The following is a 15,009-nucleotide window of genomic DNA, read 5'->3' on the forward strand; positions in this document are numbered from 1 at the left end:
TCAATACCAGCATCCTACTGGGTGAATGCCAATGTATCCACATGGAATGGAAGCTCAGCTTGGGAAAAGAAATGCTTAAGGTCCCAAGGGATTAGCTTTCTAGGTGAAGGGACTATAAGAGACTCCTCTCAGCACCAGGGCAGGCAGCTGTTACCCCAACCCACAGGCTGTCCTCTGGGAGGAGATGACACAGGGCTGACATTCACTAGATACTCCAGGATACATGGCTGCTGGGGGCATCTTGGGCCATACCCAAACAGTTGTGAAACAAGGACCAGGAAAAGACAGGAGGATGGCTGAGGACACTTCACTCTGTAAAGTTTCCAAAGGATAACCAAAACGTAAAGATAGTCTGGTAAGGTGTGTGTGCCTAGGGCAGGTAAAAGGAAGAGAATCACAAAGATATTTTATAGGAGAGTGTCAGCCAATTATTCTCTATTTTTCTTTCATTTGAAATGTTCAGAAACAGAAAACAAGTTTTTTAAAAAGAGACACCCTCAGCACTGTGGGAAAAAAACAATTAAAATACTGTATCTGTTTGAAAAATAAAGGTCAAATAGTTGATAATGTTATGAGTTGAAGAGCAGCAGTAGGCAGTTGAGAACGTGGGGAAGAAACTGAAAATTTATGATATCTAACAGGCCTTAAAACAGTCAGGCTGGGCAAACTGGATTTGAGTCTTGGATCCTGAGACACTGCTTGACACACTTTTGGAAAATGCAAGGAAAATCAGTCCCCCTAGAAAGCATTAAAATAGTTAAACAGGGGGCAATTAGACTGAAGTGTCTGTAATGCCCTAGGTTCCTATGTACAAGACACCTAATTCTAACTCAAATGCATTTCCTATAAATTACAACTTAGATGAAAAAAAACTTAGGCAAACAACTACAAACTGCCAATAAAGCTCTGATTACATAACTAGAAAGTAGCTATGTGGATAGTCCAAATAAGGCCACTATCACTGTACCTAGTCAACTACTGAATATAGTTTGCTTCCTCATGTACCTTTATAAAAGCCTTTCCTTCAAACTTTTTGAGCGGCCTCAAGACCACAAACCCTGTTTGTAGTCTTCTAGATTCACAAATTACTATTTGCTCAAATAAATTCTTTTAAGTATTCACACTTCCTCAGTTTAATTTTTAATACATGAAAATAGGTGTGAACTAAAATAAAATCTTAAGGATCATCCCCACTGGTTGACTAAATGCACCCTTGTCGACTAAGGGAATACCCTAAAACTGAGTTACTAGCCATGAAAGGGGAGGTTGGACATGCCTCATCATGCCCCATCCCTTCTTGAAGACATACTTCTTAACTCATTAACAGGCCTAAGGATATGCAAGACAAACCTGGGGGTCCTCAATTTACACAACATATACATGGCCAGTAGCTTATCTCTCATTAACAGACTTTAACTTAACTTAAAACATACCAAGCCTTTAGACAAAGCTTCCTTTCTTTAACCATTTACAAGTCAAAGAGTCTTTAAACCCACCTATAACCCCTAAGCCAGCTTTGAGATGTCCCATCTTTTGGGGCCAAACCCATGTATGCCTTCCATGTATTAACTTATGACTTTACCTGTAATTCCTGCCTCCCTGAAATGTATGAAACCAAACTGAAACCTAGCCACAGAGAGTCCACTTGCTTAAGGCTTCTTGGGCAGCTAGGGGCCACAGCCTTCCACTTTAGCTCAGAGTAAACCTCTTTAAATTATTTTAGAGTTTGGCTTCTTTTCCATTGACAGAGGTATGGGGACCTCATGAACTCCAGCTCCTCTCATGCATAAAGCCCGCACAGCTTTATGTGGTATATTCTCCACTGAGCACCCTCCCATGTCCCCGCACAGTCTGGAGACGCGAGGCTGTTTGCGCAGAGCTGCACAGAGAGCTCCCGTGCAGGGACAACAGAGTATGCCCAGGGTCCCAACGCCCACCCAACCCCACCGGGTGGCTGGAGGGAACTGAGGGCTAAGGTGTGCCAGTGACGAACTTCCGCCTCCAGACTTTAGAGCTGATGCGAGGAAGCCGGGGTCCACCGCAGCCGCTTCCGGCGCCCCGACCAGCTCCTTTCCCTCAGAGGATCCCTGCCCCGCACGCTCACCGTTTCCCAGCTTCAGGGGTGTCCCGATGTCCTCCCTATGGATATCCCAGTATCTGCAGGTCACAGAGTGAAAGAGGCAGCCGCGAAGACGCCTGGGCCTTTCTGAAAACCGAACAGTGAGAGAGAACGCCAGCTCCCTGCCTAGGGCAAGAGACAAAGGCCGCGCCAGGTCCCGGAAGCCGCCTCCTTCTTTCTGGCCGAGTACCTGATTGGACAGTTTTCACCTCGACACCCCTGATTGGATAAGGCTCTAGGCCCCACCCCTCTGGCCATGAGTGACAGGAGACGAGGTCAGACTGAGTACTGAATGAGGACAGAGTAAAAAGTTTTTGGCTGTAGTTATTTTTAGACAGGGCTTTGCCTCTGGTCTGGGACCTGGCCCTGCATGGGACACATTTATATTTAACCTTGAATATAACTTATGTCCTTTAATAAATTTTATGTATAAATATATATACACACATACATAAATATATATGTTGTTCACAAGTGGAAATTACACGATGACAATTAATTTAAAATTTGAGATTTTGTAACCATGCTGGCTTCTAATCTTTTGAGGAGGCAGCCTGAGCTTTGAAAATGGAGGCATTTCTGAGGCAGCAATGTCCAACAGAAATAAAATGTGAGACACGTGTCATTTAAAATTTTCTAATAGCCACTAAAAGAAAAAGAAACAAGTAAAATTGATTGTAATAATTTAATCACCTACATCCAAAGTATTGTTTTTATAATTGATCAATATAAAATTATTAATGAAGCATTTTTTTGGTATTGTATCTTTGAAACTCATTCTATGTTTTAAGCATGTAGCACATCTCAGTTCAGACCAGCCACCTTCCAGGTGTCAGTAGCCCTACATGGCCAGTGGTTGCCACATTGAAGTAGGGGCAGCACTGAGAGGTGTGACTTCCCTGACCTCAGAGTGGTGATAGGCCTGATCCATGCTTTTTTGTCAGGGGCAAGGTAACATCCCAACCTACCATCATCTGTCCTTAGGCCCAAGCGTGGGAGAGATGGTGCCCCAAGAGAAAACAGTGGGCTGTAAGCAGGAAGTGTCCACAGATAGACCGCTAATTTCACCTGCTGTTTGGGAGGGACTCACCCCCTTCCAGAAATTATACACTGAACAGAGAATGATGGGGCTCCAGGAGGAGGGAACTCCCAAGATTGTGGTTATATAACTCTGCAAATACACTGCAAAGCATGGAATATACACTTAAAACATGTGATTTCTGTGACTGGGCAGGTGGGGTGTGAGATCTAGGCTTCCGAGAGGTGCCTAAAATCTGATAAGTGCATCCAGGGCCTTGAGGGATTAGTGGCTCCCATGTAGTGACCCAATGGCCAGGTCTTGCACATCCAGAAAGGGCACTGGTGGGCACAGCACCACCTCCTCCTCCTCCTGTGGCCTGCATACAGCAGTGGAAAGATCAGGGCTGGCCTGGGGAAAAAGGGACATGGAGCCCATGAGCAGCAGCCGGTAAGGGCCCGACTGGTTTCTGGTCTGCGCTTTAGCAGCACTTCAGAATGTTGGCATGGGTCTGGCACATCACATGGGACAACATGATGGTCCGGTGGCCACAGAGCATGTGCTCTCAGGCGAAGGGCCATTCTATATTACTTATAGAAGACACATTGCTCTAACTCACAGATTGTTAGGGAAATGCAATGTTGTAATTAGGTAAGAATGACATTCCTCAGTAACACCCACAGAGAAAATCTTGCACAAACATTTTTGGTAATACCACTGTCCATACTTAGAGAGACATTTAGAGTTTTCTCTTCCTAATTATAATGCTGCACTGTCTTCTACTCAGGCATCTCAATTGTCATACCCAGATCTAATGATCATCATCAAAATCCATTACCACAATGTGCAGCAAGATGATTTGCCTTTTTTTTCTGTATAGAATGGTGCTGATGTTCCATATATTAGGCATTTTTATTAGAATGTTTATGTGCTTTATTTAAATATTATTATATAAATGCACACATTTTACACATAGTAAAAATAATTACATGACCCATCAAGAAGAGTACCAATCAAAAAGCTTAAAAAGTTTTCATTATTTTGCCATGATTTTCAGTGACCAATACTAGCTATCCTAGTGGCATTTTAATGCAAACATAGCAGACCACATCGTATTGTAGATATTTCAACACCAATTTCTAATGAATCTAAAAAATCTAATGCAAATATTGCTATCAGACCTAACTAAATATAAATATTTTCTTCATATCAAATAAAAACTTCATTTTAATAATGTTTGTGATTTAAATTCTAAGTTCCAGCCGGGCGCGGTGGCTCACGCCTGTAATCCTTGCACTCTGGGAGGCTGAGGCGGGTGGATTGCTCGAGGTCAGGAGTTCGAAACCAGCCTGAGCAAGAGCAAGACCCCGTCTCTACTATAAATACAAAGAAATTAATTGGCCAACTAATATATATATAAAATTAGCCGGGCATGGTGGCACATGCCTGTAGTCCCAGCTACTCGGGAGGCTGAGGCAGAAGGATTGCTTGAGCCTAGGAGTTTGAGGTTGCTGTGAGCTAGGCTGACGCCACGGCACTCACTCTAGCCTGGTCAACAAGGGAGACTCTGTCTCAAAAAAAAAAAAATTCTAAGTTCCTACAATCACCAAAGATTTTGTATGATTCACCTTAATGCTTTACATACAATATTTAACCTATAGAATTCAAGTGACAAAATTGCATATATTAATTGAAAATAAAATGCCATAGAATCTGATTACTAATTAAAATGTCAAATGAATAGACAAATATTCTAAAGCACTTTATTCTGAAAACAACCACAACATGGAAAAAAGATATAGTGCTGCAAATAATGTATATAAACATTATTTTATAATGAAAATTTATGAATGAATGAATTTTGATGAAAATTTTGCTCATTTTTCCAAGGGAGAGAATTCAGTGTCTAACAAAAATTTTGGCTCCACTTGACATGATATTTGAGTACAAATGAAAAAAAGGAGAGAAAGAGAGAAAGTAAGTTAGGGAGTGATACCCCTTCAGAGAGAACAAATTCAAATTTGAAAATGTTAGGAAGAAGCAGAATATTATATTCTAGGAATTGATGGCCAATGTCCTCTTCCCATAAGATAAAGGATACTTAGGTTTGACAATTTAAAATAAGTGACTGAGGTAAAGGTCTCAATCAATGGAGGTTTATTAAGCCAAAATTTGAGGATGTGCCCAAGGAAAACACAAGCCACAGGCAAATCCGTGGCTGTTTTTCTGATGGGGAATTTGGGGGCTTCAATATTTAAGGGGAATAAGGCATACAGAAAGAAGAAAAAAGATCAGGGGGGTGAGCAGTGAGCCAAGATAGATACGTTCTTGTGAGGCCAAGAAACATCTACATTTTACATAAGATAAGGTGAGTGTTATTAGAAAAAAAGGGGAGTGAAGGAAGCATCAATTATGCAGGTGTCCATGGGTAGGTAGAAGAATGATTTTGTCTTGTCTCTGTTCTTCACCTGAGAAGAAATTCCACATTATTAATGTGGAATTCAATAGACTTTAGTTTTAGGAGCTAGACTTAGTTTATAGACCCAAAGTTGTAATGTGCATGTCCTTGCTTACAAGAGGCCAGCAAGGAATTTCCTCATGAATGATGTATGGAGTAAGTCCTTTACAGGGGCCTGAGGCCTTTACCTTCTCTTTTGCATAAGGAGTTGGGGAGGAGGTCCTAAAATTTTTATTTTTCTTTATGAGTTGATGAGAAAGAGAAGATATTACTTAATGGAGGAAATGATGAAAAGAATATGTTAAAAAAAAAAGTGACTCTTCATTTTGATCAGATCTCAGAACAGAAAGCACAAAGAATATTTAACACCTAGACCTTGCAATAAGCCTGAGCCTTCAGGTGAAGGTGGCCAATTATATCACACTGAACCCTGGGAACTGTAGGATTGAAACTGGGCACAGTGGTCACTTGGGCCAGCTGGCCTATATATGACACTTGATTCTCATGGGAAGTGGAGTTATGGTCTCTTTCTCTGTCTCGTATAGTTGGGACACCAAGTTTACCTCAATTAAGATGGTGAACATGTTTCTCAGGCTTGGGCTCATGGCATTGATAAGTGGGAAGTGAAGTAAATTTAGAGAAGGGAAGCCAGCAGGAGCCCAGTGAGGAGGCTGATGCATCACCATGGAGACAGGGTGGCCAGACCAGGCTGGACCCAGTGGGAGCAGTGAGAAACGGCCACATGTTGCGCATATCCGAAGTACTTGCTGTTAGAGTGTTTGTATGTGAGATTAAGATAATAGTCCAACATTAGTCAAGATTTTTGGTCTCTTCAAGTAAAAGTGTGAACTAGTCTGGGTTAGAGGAAGATTCAGGCATCACTCATATTAAATAGCTTTGATTGTCAGGTTGTATAAGAAACAGATGTTGGACTGGAAGACTCAATATTTGTAAAATGTAATTAAGGTTAAATGAGGACATAAAGTTAGGGCCCGAATCCAATAGGACCAATTCTTATAAGGAGGGGAAGAGATACAGACATACACACACAGATAAAGGCCATGTAAAGAGGCAGCAAGAAGGGTCCACCTAAAGGCCAAGGAGAGAGGCCTCAGGAGAAACCAAACCTGCAGACACATCATGTTGGACTTCCTGGTTCCAGAACTTTGAGAAAATAAATTTCTGGTGTTCAGGCCACCCAGTCTATGGTATTGTTTTATAGAAGCCCTACTAGATAGAATACAAAAGGCTAAGCTTACGTGTTTTCAAGATTTAACATAAATCTAAATTAACCAAGATGGTATGATATTGGTATAAAGATAAGAAAAAGGGCAAATGAAACCTAATAGAGAATTCAGAAATAAACCTGCACATATATGGGCACCTGATTTTTTTTCCTGCATATTACAGGGGTACAAATGTTTAGGTTACATATGTTGCCCTTGCCCTCCCCAGTTAGAGCTTCAAGCGTGTCCATCCCCCAGATGGTGCACATCACACTCATTATGTATGTATACCCATCCCCTCCTCCCGCTCCCATCTGCCCGACACCTGATAAATGTTACTCCTATATGTGCACTTAGGTGTTGATCACTGAAGCCAATTTGATGGTGAGTACATGTGGTGCTTACTTTCCCACTCTTGGGATACTTCACTTAGTAGAATGGGTTCCAGCTCTATCCAGGAAGATACAAGAGGTGCTAGATCACCATTGTTCCTTATAGCTGAGTAGTACTCCATGGTATACATACACCACATTTTATTAATCCACTCATGTATTGATGGGCACTTGGTTGTTTCCACATTTTTGCAATTGTGAATTGTGCTGCTATAAACATTTGAGTGTAGATGTCTTTTTTTTTTCAGCTTTTATTTATTTATTTATTATTTATTTATTTATTTATTTATTTTATTTTTTTTATTTCGGCATATTATGGGGGTACAGATTTTAAAGTTTCAATAAATGCCTTTCCCCCCTCCCCCCACAAGTCTGAGTCTCCAGCGTGACCATCCATCAGATGGTGCGCCTATCACTCGTTATGTATGTATATACCCGCCCCTCCACCCCCCCTCCCCAATACCCTATTACTATAGTACCTATGTGTCCACTTAGGTGCTACTCAGTTAATACCAGTTTGCTGGAGAATATATCTGGTGCTTGTTTTTCCATTCTTGGGATACTTCACTTAGTAGTATGGGTTCCAGCTCTAACCAGGAAAATATAAGATGTGTTATATCACCATTGTTTCTTAGAGCTGAATAGTACTCCATGGTATACATATACCACATTTTATTAATCCATTCTTGAATTGATGGGCACTTGGGCTGTTTCCACAGCCTTGCGATTATAAATTGTGCTGCTATGAACATTCGAGTGCAGGTGTCTTTTTTGTAGAGTGTCATTGGATCATTTGGGTAGATGCCCAGCAATGGGATTGCTGGATCAAATGGTAGATTCACTTGTATCGCTTTAAGGTATCTCCATATTGCTTTCCACAGAGGTTGAACTAGTTTGCAGTCCCACCAGCAGTGTAGGAGTGTTCCTCTCTCTCCGCATCCACGCCAGCATTTGTTATTTGGAGACTTTTTGATAAAGGCCATTCTCACTGGAGTTAAGTGATATCTCATTGTAGTTTTGATTTGAATTTCCCTGATGATTAGGGATGTTGAGCATTTTTTCATATGTTTGTTGGCCATTCTTCTGTCTTCTTTAGAAAAGTTTCTGTTCAAGTCCTTTGCCCACTTTTTAATAGGGTTATTTGATTTTTTCTTGCTGATTTTCGTGAGTTCTAAGTATATTCTAGTTATCAGCCCTTTATCGGATAAGTAGGATGCAAAAATTTTCTCCCATTCTGTAGGTTGTCTGTTTACTTTCATGACTGTTTCTTTGGCTCTGCAGAAGCTTTGTAGTTTGATCATGTCCCATTTATTTATTTTTGTTGCTGCTTTGATTGCCTTTGGGGATTTCTTCATAAACTCTTTGCCTAGGCCGATGTCTAGGAGAGTGTTTCCAACATTTTCCTCTAGAATTCTAATGGTTTCATACCTGAGATTTAAGTCTGTTATCCAGCGTGAGTTGATTTTTGTGAGAGGTGAAAGGTGTGGGTCCTGCTTTAGCCTTCTACAAGTGGCTATCCAGTTTTCCCAGCACCATTTATTGAAAAGGGATTCTTTTCCCCAGCGTATGTTTTTGTCTGCTTTGTCAAAGATTAGATGGCTATATAAGGATGGTTTTATATCAGGATTCTCACATCTGTTCCACTGGTCAATAATCCTATTTTTGTGCCAATACCAGATTGTTTTAATTACAACAGCTTTGTAGTATAGTTTGATATCTGGCATATTAATGCCTCCCAATTTATAGACTGTGTTTTGTTCTTTTGGGTAGATGCCCAGTAATGGAATTGCTGGATCAAATCGTAGATCTACTTGTATTTCTTTTTTTTTTTTATTTCTTTTTTATTTTTTATTTTTTGAGACAGAGTCTCACTCTGTTGCCTGAGCTAGAGTGTCATGGTGTCACCTTAGCTCACAGCAACCTCACACTCCTGGGCTCAAGCAATCCTTCTGCCTCAGCCTCCCAAGTAGCTGGGACTACAGGCATGCGCCACCATGCCTGGCTATATATATATATATTTTTTTTCTATATATTTTTAGTTGACCAATTAATTTCTTTCTATTTTTTTTTTAGTAGAGACGGGGTCTCGCTCTTGCTCAGGCTGGTATTGAACTCCTGACCTTGTGCAATCCTCTCGCCTCAGCTTCCCAGAGTGCTGGGATTACAGGCATGAGCCACCGCACCCTGCCTACTTGTATCTCTTTAAGGTATCTCCATATTGCTTTCCACAGAGGTTGCACTAGTTTGCAGTACTACCAGCAGTGTAGGAGAGTTCTTATCTCTCTGCATCCATGCTAACATATATTGATTTTGGACTTTTTGACAAAGGCTATTCTCTCTGGAGATAAGTGATATCTCATTGTGGTTTTGATTTGCATTACCCTGATGATTAGAGGTGCTGAGCATTTTTTCATATGCTTCTTGGCCATTTTTCTGACTTCTTTTGAAAAGTTTCTGTTCATGTCCTCTGCCCACTTTTCAATAGGGTTGTTTGATTTTTTTCTTGCTGATTTTCCTGAGTTCTAAATAGATTCTAGTTATCACCCCTTTATCGGATGTGTAGCAGGGCACCTGATTTTTGACAAAGGTACAAAAGCAAATAAGCTGAGGAAAGGCAGGCTTTTCAACACATGGTACTGGAATAACTAGATAATCATTTCTAAATAAAATGAACTTGACTCCATACCACATACCACACAGAGAAATTAACTCAAAATGCATTAGATGTAAATGTAGAACCTAAAAATATAAAACATCTACAAGGTAGATATTTTTAATATCTTCAAATTAGTCACAGCCCAAATGTCCATTAACAGGTAAATGGATAAAATGTATTATGTTTGTGTAATGTAATACAACTCAGAAATAAAATGAAATCAACTATTAAGACATAAAAAAACACAGATTAATCTCAAAATACTATTGATAAGTGAAAGAAACAAGACCAAAAAGAGTAATCACTATCTACCACTTCTATTTTATAAAATTCTTTTAAAAGACAAACTAATCTGTAACAATAGAAAGCAGGCCAGTGATTGTCAGGGCAGGGAGGGAGGGAGGACTGAGAGGTGGAGATTATGAGGGACATTAGAAAGCTTTAGAAGGTGATGGATATAGTTACTGTCCTGATCATAGTGATGGTTGGTTTCATAGGTGTTTACATATCAAATTGTGTCAAGCATTATTAAATTGTACATTTTAAATTTGTACAATTAACTGTCAACTATACCATGATAAAAAATGGAAGAAAAACCATATGTGGATGTATCTTCTCTGCATATAATGTCCAAGTTGTAACTGTCCCCCATGTATATCCCATGATGACCTTAATGTGCATGAGCACATCTCTCAGCTCCTCCAAAACCAGAAGCTCCACCTCCCTGACTGGCTCTTCCATGGTGGGACAAAGTCCACCTGCCACTGTCACAAGCCAAAACCCCCAGGCATTGTCCCCTGACCACTATCTCACACCACAGTCCATCTGCCAGAAAAGGAGCTGGCAGCTCTCCCTTTAGAGCTCCATAGCCATTTACCCTCCCAATGGGCTGGGGCGGTCCCCTTGGTCCATCTGTCCCACAGAAGCCACCTGAGCCCTCATGCCCTGTTGTACTCACCTGTGGTGGCCATCTCATCCAGGGCTATCACAAAGCCCCCACAGGCCAGCCCTGGCCTCCTCACTGTTCCTGGGACCCCTAGAGTTCTGTGCCTCAGTCTTCCCATCTGCAGCATGGGGAGGCCCCAGCCTGCCACCTAGAGTCCAGGCCCAGGCATCCAGAGACATCTCAACCTTTCAATGGCACAGATCTTCCTCTACCCTGAGGATATACTGTGTGATCCCAGGGAGGTCATCCTCCAGGCCTTGGTGCCTGTTGAGGGCAGAGTGTGGTGGGTGGGAAACAGGCCCCACCCCAGCCATCCCTGAATGGCTGGAACCTGGTCTCACCTGTGTCTTTAGCTTTGTCCTCCCATCTCCCTTACCTCCTAAGGATGGAGACGTGCAATGCAGGAGAGGGTGCAAGTGAATGGAAAATGTCCCTTTTGCCCCTTTGGGTCCCACAGCATCTGCTCCTGCCAACACTCCACCCCCACCCCCACAAGGTGCTGACCCCAACCAGGTGCCTTATGCCAAAAGCAGCTCACTGGGGTAGCCCAAGGAGTGCTGCATCCTGGAGGGGTCTTACTGGGCCTGGGAAGCATTTCTAATCACAGAGCCTTTCTGAATTTGCCCTTTAATACTGTCTCCGTGCCTCAGTTTCCCCCATGTGGCACAAGGCAAAAATCCCAGCCTGAAGGTAAGGGGTCCCAGAAAGCCCACAACACCAGATTAAATGGCTGCAGCATGTGAGAGTAGGGAGAGAGACAGTCCCTGTGCTAGGTCTCTTTCCTGGGGACTGATGTACCTCAGGTCATGGCAAGGCCAGGGTGCAGGGGAGGGCCATGTGTCCTGCCTGGGGAACTTTGCTCCCAGTTCTGGGTCACTAGAGTTGAGGCACAGGATTGGGATGGAAGAGGAACAATGCTCCATTATAAAGGCCTTGGGTCAACCCCAGAGAACAAGCAGCAAATTCAGACTTGTGTCTGAAGCTGGCCACTCCAAGGGATTTGGGTTTTGGGGTGATATCAGGGCCTGGGGTTAGGGAACAAAGCATTCTGGTTTTCAACAGGCGTGAAATTCTTTGCAGTTCTCTGGGGTACAGGATGTGTAGTCAGATATGAGGTTTCAAACAGCCTAAGAGGAGAGGGGCACCAGGAAGGCCCCCTGAAGCCAAGGGCAAAAGTCCAGCAGCCTTCTTGCCTCACTTGGAGATGTTCATCAATTTCTTAACAAAGTCAGAAGAAGAAAAAAGAGAGAGAGAAGAGATATCTGGAGGCAGATATCTCTGCCCCCCAGGCAGGCAGAGGGCTTACAGGATAATCAGTCTACTACAACCCTGACATTATAAGGCCTTCCAGACAGGTGAGGAAACTGAGGTTCCAGGAGGGCACGCAGAGCCCGGGCGGGCAGCTGGCAGCCTGCAGCCTGGAGGTCCCAGCACATCCCCAACCCCGCCAGAGGTGGCTCCACTCCCAGCTCAACGCTTCCTGGCAGGCAGTTAGGGGTAGGGGTATGAATATTTTGTGAGGAACAATTTGTCAAAAGTGGCTCTTTGTTTCCCTAAGGGAAGAAACAGGCTTTGTAATTACATTTTTATTTACTTAAAACGGATAGAGTCTAATTATTGTACGATGTACCCATGATTCTGTCAGTAAATTTAAGCACATTTTCATTAGTTTTTGTTGGTTTGACTCATCTTTTATTTCTATTTTTAAAATGAGTTTTAAATTCAATCTGAAATCATTAAGAAACCTGCAGAAAAATTTCAAGGAGAGGAGGCGAATACTGTTTTTCCGAAGGAACTTACATCTCTGGCTAAATATTTGTCCTCTTGTTATAGTTTTTAAGTCAGTTACTTTATTAAACTTTACTTTTAGGACAAAATACTAGTAAAAATGTCCTATAGTCTTTGGAATGTTTAAAGAAATTCTGTTCCAGTAGTGATATACCAATCTTTAGAATTCTTAAGTATTCTAGAGTTTCAAATTAAAGCCATGCTTGAAAAATTCATGGCATATCAATTATTTTATTGTTAAATGATTTTCTTTACTCTGAACAAACAAACAAACAAAAAACCCCAATGCTTTCATTATTGCACCCTAGCAGCTTGAAGATCTAGCTATGACACCCTTTGAAAATTAAATTTTAATGAAATAGATAGATCTTTAATGAAATAGACAGTATCTCCAAATTACTTTCCACAGGGGTTGTACTAATTTGCAGCCCTACCAGTAGTGTAAGAGGGTTCCAATCTCTCCACATCCACACCAGCATTTGTTATTTTGGGACTTTTTGATAGAGGCCATTCTCACTGGAGTTAGATGATATCTCACTGTAGTTTTGATTTGCATTTCCCTAATGATTTGAGATGTTGAGCACTTTTTTATATGCTTGCTGGCCATTATTCTGTCTTCTTTTGAAAAGTTTCTGTTCATGTCCTTTGCCCATTTATTGATGGGGTTGTTTGATTTTTTTCTTGTTGATTTTCTTAAGTTCTATATAGATTCTTGCTATCAGCCTTTTATCAGATGTAAAGAAAGAAAATATTTTCCCCCATTCTGTAGGTTGTCTACTTGCCCTAAGGATAGTTTCCTTGGCTATGCAGAGCTTTTTTCTTTTTTTGATATGGAATATCGCTCTGTCACCCAGGCTAATGTGCCATGGCGTCAGCCTAGCTCATAGCAACCTCAAACTCCTGGGCTCAAGTGATCCTCCTGCCTCAGCCTCCCAGGTAGCTGGGACTACAGACATGCGCCACCATGCCTGGCTAATTTTTTCTGTTTTTAGTTGTTCAGCTAATTTCTTTCTATTTATAGTAGAGACGGGGTCTCTCTCTTGCTCAGGCTGGTCATGAACCCCTGAGTCAAGTAATCCTCCTGCCTTGACCTCCCAGAGTGCTAGTATCACAGGCATGAGCCACTGTGTCCGGCTATGCAGAAGCTTTTTAATCTGCGTCTAGTCAGCTGCCAAGAGTGAGTGAGGTTCACAGTCAGGGAAGGAAATATCCTGGCCAGAGGTCACAGCAGATGTACGAAGTAACCCCTCCTATCAGGAGCAGCTTCCCAAGTGTGGTGGAAGAACCCTGAACAACATATTAGCGGCTCCCCCTAGCAGCAGATCAAGCAACCATAGAAGCACACACATCCAGGCTGGTAGGCAGCAGCTGCGTTCTGCCTTGCTTCTACCACCACTTTAGGGGGGGAATAGGGCACAAGTAACCCTCTGGAGTGGCAAAATCCTTCCTAAAGATTGGGGCACTTGTATTCCTCATCCGAGGACCAGAAACCAACACAGAGGCATCAGATTACCTCGAAACTGGCTCCTCCACACAATCTACAACCAATGACAGAGAGGGTAACCCCACAGCTCAACACAGTGCCCTCCATCTCAAGCTATTAGAGGGCAGTGGAGTTATACACACAGGTGTGATTCACCACATGGGAGCTTAATCTGAGGGACCAAACTCACTAATCTCCACTGGCAAGAGGTAAAACAGGTCAGAGGTAACCCAATTTGCCAAAATACCTCTAAGGCAATACAAGACCAGCACACCTCCTCCCACCACTGTTAAGGAACATCCTTTGGGAGCTTGAAGTTAAGGGTACAAACCATTCCTAGTACTCCCAGTTCTCAATCAATTACCCAGGATGAAAAAGAACCAGAGAAAGAACACAAGGAACATGAAAGAGCAGAGAGAACAGTCACCCCCAAAAGAAATCACAAGACTCTCAAAATTGGATACTAATTTAATGAAATTATTAAATTGATCAAGGAAGAATTCTGAATATGGATTGTAAGGAAACTCAATGGAATTGAAGAGAAAATAGAAACTCAACACAAACAAACCATCAGAACAATACAGGAAATGAACGAAAAATTCTCTAAAGAAATTGAAATATTATGAAAAAAGCAAACAGAAATCTTGGAAGTGAAGGAGGCATTCAAGAAACTTCAAAACACAGTGGAAAGCCTTAAAAATAGAATAGATCATGCAGAAGAGAGAATCTCAGAGCTTGAAAATAATGCCTATGTGATAAACAAATCAGATGAAGAAAAAGAATATAGAAGCAAGAGACAAGAACAGAACATACAAGAAATGTGAGATATATAAAGAAACCAAATATAAGAATTATAGGCATCCAGGATACAGAAGAAGAAAATACACAAGGGCTGGAAAATCTATTTCTCAGAATACTGGAGG

Source organism: Microcebus murinus, chromosome 13 (genome assembly GCF_040939455.1).
Source record: "Microcebus murinus isolate Inina chromosome 13, M.murinus_Inina_mat1.0, whole genome shotgun sequence".
Classification (NCBI taxonomy): Eukaryota; Metazoa; Chordata; class Mammalia; order Primates; family Cheirogaleidae; genus Microcebus; species Microcebus murinus.